Consider the following 12,003-nt stretch of genomic DNA (forward strand, 5'->3'; position numbering starts at 1 on the left):
ATGGCCCGCATAAGAGATGCAAACTGGGAAGCTGCCCTTGGCTCTGTTCCTGTGCATTTTAGGTCCATGTGGATCAATGACTGATGGTTGGTCACCACTTGCAGGGGGAAGTTTCTCTGGTCCCACCCGGACCCGTGGTCCTGCAGCTGCTTATAAAATACTCACTCAGAGGTGCTGGGAGCTGTAGAAATATGAAGTAGGAATTCAGCTGACTATGGCAAAAGCTAACACCTGGAAGAAGCCAAGGGCCTTCCAGAGTTAAAGCCAAGGCTCCAGAAGTCTTGGTGATATTGGCTCTTGAGTATTAAGCTGTTTTCCTGCAATGAATTTCTTGAGTGCTACTGTAGCTTCTCCATTTCTAGAACAATGTGTTGATCATTCATTGGGCACAATTTCCTCTGGAAATTAGAATATTTGGACGACCTTCCCCAACAGTACTAAATCAGCAACATAGCCAGACCCCCAATTTCAAGCCTCTCTGTAATTATCGTCATTAGCAACATCTGGCCAGAACCATCTCTAGATGCAAGAATCTTATCTGAGAAACTTCCCAGACTTTTTAAGAACAGACTGCCTGTCAGAGAAGGTAAAGATTTACACTGACAATTGCCCAGGCTAGGCGGATGTGCTAATTAAGCTTAACTTTTTCCTTTTTCAAATCTTATCTCTAGTTCCAGATCTCCCTTTAACAATTACCAGGTTTATCTAGCTATGACGAAGGTTGCCCAACCACCCAGTGCACTCCCCCGCCCTGCCAGAAAACAGCAGCAGCCGAGATAGCTTGGACCCATAAGGAGCCAAAGGAAAATAAGGCAGTTTTATTTTCACTCATCACTGATAAACTCCTAACACTTGACCTAACTACTTCGAAGAATATAGTTTGAGCACATAAATTCCCTTTCTCAGATCTATTAACTGAATTTAGCCCTCAGTTAATTCATTCCCCATTATCCGCTTTTGGGTTGCAGATGATAGCTGGCAATTACTGCTCTTTTGTGGGGATCTTATTTCCCCTCCTTTTGACCCTAAGGGAATTCAAGCCTGGTGACCCTGCCTTAGCCAGAGCATTGCTATTGCATGGGTATATAACTGTAAACCTCAGAGACTTGAGGAGAACTAGATTGGAGGACTAGAAGAGAGAACTAGAAGAATGAGATGGAAGATGAGGAAGAGCCCAGCGGGGGAAGATCAAGATGAGGAAGAACAAGATGAGGAAGAACAAGATGAGGAAGAACAAGATGAGAGAGAACAAGATGAGAGAGGAGATGGGAGAGGAGCTAAGATGGGAAAGAACAGAAGGATGAGAACCTAGATGGGGCAGAACTAGATGAAGGAATTAAGATAGCAATTAGAGGGAACAAAAGAAAAACGTAGAGAGAAATCAGGCAAGAAGGGAGCTAAGTAAGGGAGCAGAATAGAAGCTGTGTAAAGAGAACTGACTCAAAAGAATAAAGTGAATGGACTAAAGAGTTTTGTGTATGTAGATTCATTTGCTGTTTTTTTTTTTTTTTTTTTTTTTTTTTTTTTTTTTTGGTTTTTCGAGACAGGGTTTCTCTGTGTAGCTTTGCGCCTTTCCTGGAACTCACTTGGTAGCCCAGGCTGGCCTCGAACTCACAGAGATCCGCCTGGCTCTGTCTCCCGAGTGCTGGGATTAAAGGCGTGCGCCACCACCGCCCGGCATCATTTGCTGTTGTTAAGATTAGATTATCAGCTGGTTGTAGATTCTCCCATGGACCTTAGGAGAAGGCTATCAAGGGGCTGGACCCCAATAGTCTTCGTTACAGAGGCTTAATATTAATTACAAACTGTATGGCCTATGGCTCAGGCTTCTTGCTAGCTAGCTCGTATAACTTAACTCAACCCATTTCTATTAATCCATGTATTGCCATAGATTCTGTGGCTTGACCTGTGTCCCACTACACGTTGCTCCTTGGATGGCTGGTTGGCATCTCCTACACTCCTTTCTTCTCTCATTATCTCTCTTGGATTTTCCACCCTAGCTCAACCCTGCCCTGCCATAGGCCAATGCAGCTTTATTTACTAGCCAACTGGAGCAACACATATTCACAACATACAAAATGACATCCTACAGCAGCCTTTGGCTGGTATAACAGCAGTTTGGGGCTTTGAAATAATGTTGCCGGTGTTCTATGACTTCAGGACAATTTTTAGCAACCTCACCTGGTTGGGTTTAGGACCTTCATTGGTTATGACTTTTCCTGGGGAAAGTCCTCAGGCTGCCATCTCAGAAGACACCTCCCCAACCTTATAAACAATCCCATTTAAAACGTCTTCCTAACTGCTGTAGGGGGTGCTTAATTTCCTTCTTGTTTTAACTGTCATGGCTCTAATGAAAACAATGTTTCTTCCTTTCTTTCTTCTAACCATTGCAAAAAGGTTTCTTAGGCCCACCAATCCTGAAACATTCCTTTATATCCAAAGTCTCTGGACTTCCATGCCTCACTGTCCATCTGGTATTTTTCTCTCATTTATTTGCTGTCAGGAAATCTGGAAACAACTGACTATTTCATTCCTTTCTTAGCTGTCATTATCTTTTCTAGGATTCTTTGTTCCCCATCTGGATTGGCTCATGTTTGTTATTATCTGAAGCTCATTTTCATCTCTGAGTCATTACAGGAGGGGAGCCCCCAAGGTTCTGGCATGGCTTCTGTTTTAATTACTGATTATTGAGAAGCAAATCTCTCCTCAATATGAACTGAGAACAACAGGTGTTCACGGGTCTTATGGTTCCTCTGGGTTAGGAATCTGGCTGTGGTACATCTGGGTACTTCTGGCTTACAACTGCCTAAAGCTGCAACCACGTTAGTTGGGGCTGCAGTCATCTCAAAGCTTTACTGGGGTTGTGGAGTCTGATCGGCAGGATTTACTTCTTGCAGGGTGTTTGACTAAGGTCTTCAGTCCCATACCAGCTGTTGGCTGGAGGAGGCTTACTTCAGATCCTTGTCACATGTGTTCATCTACAGGGCAGTTCACACTGTGGTGGTTGACTTTCCACAGAGAACGTGATTGAGAGAATGGACATCCAAAATGTAGGCTAGTCTTTTTGTCATCTGAGTGACTTTCCATTATTTTTTTCCACTCATTAGGTTCAAGCCACATTCAAGAGGACAAAGACATACCCACCAGGAGGCAGGGATCATTGTGCCAACTCTCGATGCTACCCTTTCCTAGACTCCCTTTTCCTAGACCTCTTTCTCATATGCATTCAGGCTTTAACTACCAGTCATACATGAGAGGGACTTGATTCATGTGACACACACACACACACACACACACACACACACACACACACACACACATCCACCGCTGCTAGGAGTCTTAGCTGGGGCCATCCTTGTAGACTTGTGGGAGTTTCCCTTTCATCAGGTAGAAGCATGATGAAACCAGGCTGGCCTCAAACTCAGAGATCGGCCTGTCTCTGCCTCCTGAGTGCTTGGACTAAAGGCGTGCACCACCACTGCCTAGCAGCAGCTGAGGCTTCTTAATAAGAGTGGCTATCAAAGAGAATGAAGGAAAGAGGGGGAGCTAACACATGCACATTGAATGGGCCAAATGGCAGAGCAGAGACAGCAAGCAATTGCAGACATTTCATCTGTTGACTTGAGTACAAACTCTGTTTTTCTCAGTTTGTAGGCAAGGATGGACACCAAGCTGAGTCTGGTGGTATCTATAGAAGCATAGGGTGGAAAGCAGGAGGATGCATGGCAGGGGCCAGGCAGGAGGAACTGTCAAACTTGCCTGCTGCGGGCTTATCAGAGCCCTTGCAGAGCTGGTACTGGAGAAAGGAGAGTCCCGGAGAACAGGAGCAAAGTGTGGGAAGCCTGTGTGGTTGTCAGAGGGAGGAGGACGCAGCACAAGTGTTTGCTTGCCAGTCCCATGCCCTGTTTCCAAGTGTGATACCCTCTTCATCTGGGCCCAGAGAACAGGGAATCTTAGTGCTATCCTGTTATCCCTCTTTTCTTTATATCCACATCCAATTCCAGGTCTCAATCTGCTCATGTCTCTCCACTCTGAACAGTGTGCTCTTAATCCAGGCTGCTGTCATCTCTGGTGGGATCGGTATCTCCTAATTGAGTTCCTGTTTCCCCTCTTATCCAACACACAGCTAGTGTGGCTTCTCTGTTCACAGCATCTGGATCATGTCACCACCACACAGGGCTAACCAAAACCTTTCAGTGGCTTTCCACTCATCAGAGGGAAAAGACAGACTTATCAAGGCAGCTCTGGTGATCTGATCCCTGATCTTCCTTGCCTTTCAAAACAGCCCCTGTTGTTCTCTGTTGCAGCCTTACTTGGCTTCTTTCAGCCTCTTCTCCAATTTGCCCCAGGACCTTTGTATGTACTTTTCCAGTGCGTCTGTGATTATCATCCTTTTTCCTTGCCTGTCTCCTCCAACTACCGGTACAGCCCTCGTCTTCCCAGGGAAGAGAACTCTTTTCCTAAATTTCCCGACAACATAAAACTCCTACCCTGGGGGTCCCAGACTAAGCACATGCTTCACACTTTGATAGGGTACAGTCACTTCTAATGTTCCATAATAAACTATTTGATTATTTAAGTATACTTTTATTTTATAATTTTAATAGTAAAAATGATATTGTAGTTCATTTCTCTTTCGTTTTCTTGCAAGATAAGATTTCCTGGCTGTTCTGGAATTTGCTCTGTAGGCCAAGCTGGCCTCAAACTCAGAGATCCGCTTGCCTCTGCCTCCTAAGTGTCGGTGCTGGGACTAATAGGGTGCACCACATGCTCAGCTTCACAATTTTGTTGTATTTCAGTTGACAGCTGGCTATACATGTTTATGGGTACAGTGTGATCTTTTAGTACATGAATGGAATGCATAATGACCACATATGTCCACATCATGATAGCTGGACTGCCTATCACCTCACATATTTATTATCTCTTGTATTTGGAATAGTCAAAATCTTCTCTGTTAGATGTTTTGAACTATATAATTAATTGTTAATCATATGTCTTAGGGCTTCTATTGCTGTGAAGAGACACCATGACCATGGCAACTCTTATAAGAGAAAACATTTAATTGGGTGGCTTACAGTTTCAGAGTTTTAGTCCATTATCTTCATGGTGAGAAGCATGGCAGTGTGCAGGCAGACATGGTGCTGGAGAAGGAGCTGAGGGTTCCACATCCAGATCAGCAGGCATCGGGAAGTGAATTGCTACAAGGCCTGACTTGAGCTTTTGAGACCTGAAAATCCACCCCCTAGAGACACACTTTGTGCAACAAAGCCACGCCTACTCCAGCAAGGCCACACCTCCTAATAGTGCCACTCCCTATGGGCCAAGCATTCAAACACAGGAGTTTATGGGGCCATTCCTATTCAAACCACCACCCCATAGTTAGCCTGTTGTTCATCACCGTGAGTGTTATATCACCCTGATCCCTCTCCATCTTGTCTGATCTCAAAAACGAAGCAGAGTTGGGCCTGGTTGGGACTTGAGAGGGAGAAGTTACTCCATTCTGTGCACCCGCATTCCCATCTCCATTATCATTTCTTCCTTTTTCAGACTGGTAACCACTGCTCCACCCCTCTCTTCTGTAGCATCAGGTTTTTTAGTTCTCACATGTAGGTGAGAACATGTGGTTCTTACCAGATGTTTTCTCCTTAGCCAGTGTCCTCCAGGTCCATCCACATGGCCTAAATGATAGGGTTCCATTTTATGATTTTTTAATGTTTTTTGAGACAAGGTCTTCTATATCTTGGGCTGGCCTTGAACTTGCTATGTAACTGAGGGTGGCCTTGGGTTTCTGATCTTCTAGTCCAGCATTCTGAGATTACAGCATGTGCTGCTATGGCCAGTTTAAGTGGTAATGGGGATTGAACCCATGTCTCTGCAAATGGTAGGCAAACACTCTCTCATCTGATCTACATTCCCAGCCCTCAGAGTTTCATAATATCCTATTTGTATGACATACGCTTTTCCTTTATCAACTCTTCTTCCTTTAAAAACATTTGCCCGTGTGTGTGTGTGTGTGTGTGTGTGTGTGTGTATGCGTGTGTGTGTGTGTGTGTGTGTGTGTGTGTGTGTATGCATGTGTGTGTGCGTGTGCGTGCACATGCATGCATTGTATGTGTCACACTGTGCCTGTGGCGGTCGGACGACAACCCCGGGTGTCAGTCCTTGACCTCCACTTTCTCTGAACTTGGAAATCATGCTTGCTGCTGTGTCAGCCATGCTTGCTTGCTCACCAGACTCCAGTTGTCTGGCTCTACATAGGCCCCTGGGCTTCAAACTCAGGTCCCCAGGCTTGCGTGGTAAGTGCATCCCCTCTGAGCCGCATCCTCATCTTCCAACAGACATTTAGGTTGTGCCCAGATCTCAACTATTACAAAAAGCCCTGTAGTAAACATGGGCGTACAGATGCCTCTTCAACACAACACTGATCTCCTTTCCTTTGGATACACCCAAGGATGGACACACCGGGTCAGATAACAGTCCTGTTCTTTGTTTTGCAAAGCCCTTCCATATTGTTTTCCATAGTGGCTGTAACCATTTATATTCCTGCCAACAGCATGCAATTGTTGCCCGTTCTCCCCATCTTTGGCAACATTGAGTTTTTTTTAAAGCTATAAAATTTATTCAAAGAAGTCATTAAAGGAGAAATAGAACTTTTTGAAAGGTTTCTTTATACTCTTTTTTGGAAGTACTGGGGATTGAACTGAGGGTCTTACACAGGCCAGCACACTTACCATTTTTCTGTGTTCTTTCATCCTAGAGAGGTCACAGAGACTCTTTCCAGCACTAAAAGTCTCAAAGTCAGATTTGCAGAACTCTGACTGGAGCTAGAACTGTGTTAGTATTCGAAACACGCTTTTCTCATATCACCCATTTTCTTTCTCACAAGGCTTGAGGTCTCATGAAGGCAGAGGCCGAGGTGGCGTTTTGACAACACCAGACTAAACCTGGGGCCCTTCAGAAAGGAGAAATAGGTGACAGTGTGAAGTGAGTGGCAGGGGCCTGGAACTCTAGCTCTTTTTGATAGCTGATTATCTCTGTCTGCCTCTCTGTGCTGAAGTCCAATGTCTTCAGAGTGGCCAGAGCCGAAGACACAGGACACTACACTCTCAATCGCCCCCTCATCCTTCCGCCCCTGCAAATTTCTATATAGCGTTTATTTTTCCCAAAGTAAAGACTGGAATATCTTCTCAGGATTATGAATAAACACGATCACCCTGCATATATTGCTTGGGCCAACTTGATGTGTACACACTTTTTAAATGCTGAAATTAGTAGGCACAGCACAAGGGACTCCAGTGCATAGTTCATGAAGATACACAAGGCCAGGTAAAGGACTTAGGGAAGGACCGAGGCAAAGTGCACGGGAGAGGTTTTGTAAAAAGTGCATTTAAAATTTACTTATTTTTTTCCTAAGCTCAGAGGCAGACTGCTAGTTCTAGAAGCAACCACAAGGTGGTGCTGTGTGCTCAGCAATGACAGTCTCCCCGCCAGGGACTTCACTGCCCCCCCCCATTATCAGTTTATTAAAGCAACGTCTCAGTCTCGTCCTAGCCCATAATTTTCCTTAGTCAAACAGTTTTATTTCCCCTTTCTTGTGTCACCTTAGCAGAGTGACATGCTTGAGGAAGAGTCACGGATAATGCCGAGGATGATGATTCAACGCCTCCTGTTTTTATGCCTGTACCACTCAAGGAGAAAATAGTAATACAAGATCATTCCTTTCTCTCTGCCAGAGTCATAACATAATACTGTGTCATGCCAGCGCAGTGTGACAACATTTCAAGAAAAAATATGTACCTTAAAACCTTGAACAAAGTGGAGGGGTGTGAGCTTGGTTTTTGGGGGTCACTGGGGACCTGTGCTGGGTTCTGAGACCTGTTCACCCTCAAAAACATCAGCGGATTTGTTTGTGGGCAAATATCCTTCTTTCAGGGTTCACCAGGTTCAAAAGCCACAAGATTCTGGGGTTAGCAGTTCCAGAGGCCTGCAGTCCTTCAAGAAGTCAGTCTTAGCTGGGGCTTCTGGCCTTATCCTGATGGGTCTGAACCCCTGAGGCAGGTTTAGTAGCCAGTGCAGCAGCATGGAGGTGGGGAAAGGACAGGTTGAGTATCAGGACACGGCCACCAGAGGTCAGCATCACCAAGCAGTCAGAGGTCTGAAGAACCCTTTGGAGTCCAGGCGGTCTGTAAGGTGGTCCAGCAGAGTCCTCTGTGTCCTGGGCTTTACTCTATATAACCAACCACATCAGCCCTGAGCAGTTAGTCTGGATACAATGTAGCATCATTTTTGTGTCTTTCTTGGCAAGATACATTGTTATTGGGTACCTGTGATCTTCAACGTGTCTGGAAACTGATAAGCAACTCACAAGCAGGGCCTTTGGAAATGCAGGGGCCGTTTACACAAAGTGATGGGTCAGCCTGATAGTTGCTAATAATAAAGCTGAGAGCAGAGCTGGGTAGTGCATGCTTGTAATCCCAGCACTTTGGAGGTTGAGACAAGAGGATTGCTTTAGAGTCAAGGCTAGCCTGGGCTATATAAGGAGATTATCACAAACAAACAAACACAAACAAACAAGCAAAAAAAAAAAAAAAGCAACAACAACAGAATAGCCATGGGTAAACAGAATAAAACCTTTTTTTGTTTTTATTTTTATTTTTTATTTTTTTGAGATAGGATCTCAGGTAGCCCAGGCTGGGTTTGAACTCTTAATTTTTCTCCTCCAACTCCCAAGTGCTGGGATTGTAGGCATGGGTCACCATGCCTGGCCAAGGGTGAAATTTGTACAGCAAGAGACTAGGATGGAAGTATCACTAGGAGAGAACAGCAAGTAAAAACATTATGGTGGTTGCTTAAGACTATGAACTGTACAGTATGGTGGTTATGACTGCAGACCTTGGGACCAGCAGCCCCCCAGTTTGAAACCCAATTCTAGTACTTAGTCGTGGAGGGACTTAGGCAAGTTTCTTACTCTCAGTCTCCCAGTCTCTGAAATTATAACTTGGGAAGATCATCATTTCAGTGATCATCGTGACTCTTCCTAACCTCAGGGTCGCTGAGAGGATTAAGCAAAATCACCGTAACAGGACGTGTTTACTGCGTACTCACTTCATGCTCGCTCTCGTTTTTTAGTATCTCATAATTCTGACAACCAGTGTGTTCCATTTTGCAGTCATTTAAATGGAGGCTCAGCTACATCAGCGCACCCCGAATGTGAAACCAGATATTTTCGTCTCCAGGTTTTCTGCTTTCATCCCCAGCCTGTTGTCACGGAACACACACTCAGCAGTGGACTGGTGGGGTGGCCCAGGAGGTGAAGTGCTCGCTGCATCAACAGGAGGACTTGGGTCCCGATCGCCAGCACCCATGGAGAAGCCAGGCTTGAGGGCGCATGCCTGGAACTCCCGTGCTGGCTGGCGCCGGGGTATGTAGATCCATCTTGCAAGCCAGACAGTTTAGTCAGAACAACAAGCTTCGGGTTCAGCAGGAGACCCTGTTTCAACAAATAAGGTGAATCACCTCACTTAATATTACACTTTTCATATCCACTCATTTTCCTACAAATTGCATTTTCTTTACAGCTGAGTAAGATTCCATTGCATGTCTGCACCACATTTTGCCGATCCAGTCTTCTGTGGATGGACATCTAGGCTGACTCCATTTCCAGCTGTATTAAATAGGCAATAAAAACCGTGGATGAACAAGTGTCTCTGTGGTGGGATATGGATAGGGTACGTGCCCAGAGTGGAATATCTGCGTTTTGAGGAACATCTACATTAATACCCACAATGGCTACCCTAGTTTATATTCCCACCAGCGAATAGTGTTCTTTCTCTACAGCCTCTTCAACACTTACTGTTAGATTTCTGGATGATAGTTATTATGCCTATGGTGAAGTGGTACATTAAAGTAGTTTTAATTTGCATTTCCCCGAGGACTAGGGCTGTTGAACACTTTTCAAAATACTTATTGGCTGTGTTTCTTCTTTGGAGAACTGCCTGTTCATTTCACCAGCCTATTTGTTGATTGGCAGTTTTGATTATTTTGGTATTTTACTTTTGTACTTCTTTGTAAATTCTAGATATTAGCCCTCTGCCTAAAGTATAGTTGGCAAATATTTTCTCTCATTCTGTAGGCTATCTTAAAAATGCATGGTGATGTCTCATATATCTTGTGTTAATTAAAAAAATAAAAATGACAAGAAGTAAGTTGGAGAAGCAGTCATGGAAGACATCACAATACCGTCTTCTGGCCTCCACATGCCCCTGCACAGGTATGTAATAGACACCCCCCCCCCCACACACTATTAATTGTTACAACCATTACTATCTATTATTGTAATGGGGTTATCCCTGGCCTGATCATCATGTCTATATTATGTAATCACAAACTGTATTGGTCTTGCAAAGTTTTAAATTTTTATTTTATGTGTATGTATGTGTGCCTGAATATATAATGTGTATTATTACAGGGATGTAGGTGTCTATGGTGGCCAGAAGAGGCATTGAGTCTTCTGGAGTTGGAATTACAGTTGTTTCTGAACGACTATGTGGGCTCCGGGAACCAACACTGGATCCTATGCAAGATCGGCAAGTGCTTTGGACCACTGAGCCCTCTCCAGCCCAGCTACCCATTTGTAATTCTGCTGTGAGCTCATGTGAGTTTGTTTTCATCCAGTCTTTTCATCCCTTATCCCCACAGGTGGAGGGAAGCCGACTCCGTCTCTGAGACCCTTCTGCTGTCTCCTTCAGCGAAGCACTAGCCGCTCACCTCTGTGTGCACAGGCAGGGTGCTGTGTGCGAAAAATACTTGCTGGAAGTGTGTGGTTCTCAGGCAGCCAAAGCCAAAGCCAAGATCTTTATTTTAAAAAAAATATTGCCAGGCGGGCAATGGTGCACGCCTTTAATCCCAGCACTCAGGAGGCAGAGCCAGGAGGATCTCTGTGAGTTCGAGGCCAGCCTGGTCTACAGAGCGAGATCCAGGACAGGAACCAAAACAACATGGAGAAGCCCTGTCTTGAAAAACCAAAAAAAAAAAAAAAAAAAAAAAAAATTATGTGTGTATGTGTCTGCATGTGGGTATGTGCATGTGAGAGCAGATGCCCATGGAGGCAGGAGGTTTCAAATTCTCATGGAGCTGGAATTACAGGATGTTGTGAGCCATCCTACATGGGTGCTGGGAACTGAACTGATCTCCTCTGCAAGAGAAGTGAGTACTCTTGGCTACTGAACCATCTTTCCAATCCCCTGAGGTCAGAGTCTTTCCACTACTCAGAAGCCACATGATCCTAAACCAGTGATGTAACCCTCCCTCTGAGCCTCAGTTTACCAACCTGTAAAGGACATGTAACTTTATAGTATTTAATACTTATTTATTTTTATTGTATTTTATGTATGCATGTGTTTTGCCTGCATATATATGTGTGCACTGTGGGTATGCAGTGCTCATGGAGTCAGAGAAGGGAATCAGGTACCTTGGGACTGGAGTTATAGATACTCGTGAGCTGCCATGTGGATTCTGGGAATGGAACCCAGTTCTCTGGAAGATCAGCTGATGCTCTTATCAACCTAGCCACCTCTCTAGCTCCACTTAGCGGTATTTAAAAGGCAGATTTGGATGAGAGCTAGTTTAGTTGGTAACGTGCTTGCTGTGTAAGCATGGGGACCTGCATTTGATCTGAGAGTACACATAGAACGTTTCAGTCACGGTGGTGTACTAGTATTGGGGACCTGGAGACAGATGGAGCTTTGAGGCTCCTTAGTCAGCCAGCTTAGCTGGGTAAGTGAGGTCCAGGTCAGTGACAGATACAGTTAAGAGAAAAAAAAAAAAGCAACAACAAGGTGAATGGCATCTTGAGCAACAACCCTCAAGGCCGACCTCTGGCCTCCGTGTACACACGTACATGCACATACATGAACTTGAACCCACATATGCAGCTACATGCATACACACATACACACACATATACACACCCACACACTCACACATAACAAAAAACCAAGT

General features: G+C 44.7%; 1 long non-coding RNA gene across 5 annotated transcripts in view; it reads left to right on the top strand.

The window, feature by feature from the left end:
• The window catches only part of LOC143272918 (uncharacterized), a 35,969-nt gene extending 25,264 nt beyond the window's left edge, over positions 1-10,705 (top strand). For 2 of the 5 annotated variants that reach the window (XR_013050572.1, XR_013050573.1), the window contains 2 exons: positions 9,240-10,273; positions 10,472-10,704. This is a non-coding gene — a long non-coding RNA (uncharacterized LOC143272918). Of the gene's footprint in view, positions 1-9,172; positions 10,274-10,471 lie in introns of all 5 variants that reach the window. The other 3 variants (XR_013050570.1, XR_013050569.1, XR_013050571.1) reach the window with 3 other exon arrangements.
• The last annotated feature ends 1,298 nt before the right edge of the window (positions 10,706-12,003 follow it).

The sequence above is a fragment of the Peromyscus maniculatus genome, chromosome 4 (assembly GCF_049852395.1).
Source record: "Peromyscus maniculatus bairdii isolate BWxNUB_F1_BW_parent chromosome 4, HU_Pman_BW_mat_3.1, whole genome shotgun sequence".
NCBI classification, from domain to species: Eukaryota; Metazoa; Chordata; class Mammalia; order Rodentia; family Cricetidae; genus Peromyscus; species Peromyscus maniculatus.